This window comes from Aplysia californica, unplaced genomic scaffold, assembly GCF_000002075.1.
Source record: "Aplysia californica isolate F4 #8 unplaced genomic scaffold, AplCal3.0 scaffold00589, whole genome shotgun sequence".
NCBI lineage: Eukaryota > Metazoa > Mollusca > Gastropoda > Aplysiida > Aplysiidae > Aplysia > Aplysia californica.
In genome coordinates this window covers 493,991-497,204 of record NW_004797859.1, presented here as the reverse complement: position 1 = coordinate 497,204, position 3,214 = coordinate 493,991, and positions in this window count along the sequence as shown.

The window sequence follows — 3,214 nt, the reverse complement described above, 5'->3', positions numbered from 1 at the left end:
AGGGGGGAGGGAGGAGGGGAGGAGGGAGCGCATATTCTTGTCTGAATGGTCACTCATTAAAGGGGAATTTGAAGTCCGGTCGATAAGGGAAGGACGAGAGCGGATTAGGTAAGAAGATAATGACCGTTGTATACCTGGGAGTGCATGGGAGTTGGGGAGCGAGGCCGGGAGAGGAGGAGGGAGGACAAGGGAGAGGGAGGGAGGCGCATTGATTAGGTAAAAGGCGGCGAAAGTGGTAGAATGAAATAATAAGGCATTGCATATCAGTATGGCAAATATCCTTTAAATGTATTTTTCATGATATTATTATAGTTTATTCCCCCACCACACACAGCCTCTCTCTCTCTCTCTCTCTCTCTCTCTCTCTCTCTCTCTCTCTCTCTCTCTCTCTCTCTCTCTCTCTCTCTCTCTCTCTCTCTCTCAAAGGTTCATCGACATTTCCAAAACAAAAGTGTCCGTCCAAAACAAACATTGATCTCACTTGGAGACGGTCTTGGGTAAAGTTTAACCACCGTTCTATGTCGCCCGTGTTCCCTCTCGCCTCTTGCAAGGCCAGTAACTCTTCGTGTGTCTTTAACCCGCCCGGTCATCTCCCCTTCCTTTTGTTTCTCCCACATTTGGACTGGGTTACTGCCCCTTGGCGCAGATGTTGGACCGTTGCAGACGGCGCTAATTACTCCTTCAGACAGTTTCAGCAGCAGCTCCTTGTCTTAAATGAACAGATACAAACAAACAAACAAACAAACAAACAAACAAACCCATCAAACTAACAACAACAAAAAACAACACACAAAAAAACAACAACAAAATTTAAAAATATAATAATATACATATCTATGTAATATTAAGTGGGTACCAAAAGTCAAACTTAATTCGCCTGGGTTCAATAGAAAGGGTTAAAGAGATCTAGATCTAAAACCGAAGTATATCGTTTATGCGGTTTTAACTTCTTTTCTTTTTTTTTGTTTTTGAATGTCGGTCTTTTTACGCCCCCAATGACAAAATTTAGATCATCTATTGAACCGGCTTCTCGTGACTCAAGAGAGCAGTGGAAGCAGGTCTAATATAAAATTTAAGAAACATTATTCTGAAAGCTAATAGTATATCTGTCTCTTAATTAACCCTTTTGGGATCTTTTACTTCTAATCAAGAACTATGTTCTTTGTCAACACTAATGCCATAATACTACCAACCTTTTCAGCAACAGCATCATCAGCATCACAACATCACAACATGAACATCACAACATCACAACATCACAACATGAACATCACAACATCACAACATCACAACATCACAACATCACAACATCACAACATGAACATCACACCATCACAACATCACATCACAAAATCACAACATCACATCACAACATCGCAACACCACAACATCACGACATCACAACATCACAACATGACAAAATCACAACATCACAACATCACAACATCACAACATCACAACATCACAACCGTCTAACAAATACAAAAACTAACATTATGATAACCGTATTTTGAATATCATAACTAACATCACCTGCACAACATTTGTGGGTGTTTGGTGGGTGCCCCTGGTGTGCTTCGCTCCTTTTCTACAATTATTTACCGTCTTTATCTCCCCTCCTTCTTTTTATGTCTGTAACCTTCTTGTAACACTTGTAATCCTCAGCACTTTTAGTGTTGCAAGTGCTGTAAAACTCTTACAAAAATAAATAGCATATCATTCTCGTACTAATCAGATGGTGTTAATCGGTTAGGATTGGACACACACAAAAAAAGAAGCCGGCTCCTGAACTTGCCTATGTGGGTCAATCTCGTGAAAAAAATGGTGAAATGGTATGAGTTTAACGCCCCTATCAACACTATTAGGTTATTTAAGAGGCGGGACCTCCTAGTTTAACGTCCGTCTCCGATAGGACCGGGGCCAATCTGGGTTGAGAGGCATACAACGTACCAGCAGAAAGACCGAGAGATACTTGATTTGATTTTTTTTTAAACCAATAAACAAACCCAAACAAACAGACAAACAAACAAACAAAACATTCTCCACTTTGAAATCGGAAGGTTTATTTATGTTGGGTGCCTTTGTCCTTCTGCTGGGAGGTTGAATCCCTTGTGTCTGAGTTGGCCATGATTAGGGGCGGGGCAAAGCCTCCCGTCTCCCAGATAATTTTAGTGTCGATCGGGGTGTAAAGAATTAATATAATAATTTTCTAATTACATCTAGCCTGCTAGGCAGTCTTTGTGAATCGGCAACCATCATCACCTACTTAACTAGGACCCCTCTACCCCCCCCCCCTAACCGCATCCAGTCTCCATTTTAGCTCTACATCTCACCCACTCTTCAATGTAAACGTTGATTTATCAGAATATAATGTAGATTGAAGGGCACCATTGGTTTATCCCACCTGTGTTTTCTGCCGTTGTTTCAGTCTGTCTCTTTTATCTTTCCCTGCGCTAAATGACCATCATTTCTTTGATGTGATTCTCTTTACTCACCCCCCCCCCCCCCCCCCACACACACACACACACACACACACACACAGACGCCCTGAGAAAACAGAAATGAAGCGAATAATATAGGAAAAATAAAGCCATATAAAGCAAAACAAAACAATTCAAAACAAAACAAAAGAAAAAGCGAAAGATGACGTACGTGCTTAGCCCGTTACTCACCCTGAGATTCAGACTATCTTTATAATTCGTCGTCACCTTCGCCCCACCTGTCCCCCGCTCCCAGCTCTGTGGTCTGGCAGACATAGGAGACGGGGCGCGATAGAGTGGGGACACAGTACACAAAACGACACACGCACGTCCCGAAGGGTGTCAGTCACTGTGGGCTCATGTGTCAGTCACGTGACAGGGGCTTGTGTGTGATGACATCTGCAGATCCCGTGTGATGGTATCAAGTGAATCAGTGGTAGGTAAGTAAGTCTCTGTTGAGCTTTACCTGGTTGGTCTTTGTCTTCGGATAGCACTTTGCGAGACATAAATAATATTATACCAAAACGATTCCGACTTTGAAACCGAAAACCAAGGTATGCTTGGACTTGATATAAAAACCATCAACTTGAATCCCGCGCGCTATTATGACCTTATGGAGTTACGAGCACCGTTAAACTCTTATCAAACAAAACTACATATTATGTGCACTCAGACACACAAACACACACACACAAACACACACACGCACACATATACACACACAGACAGACAGA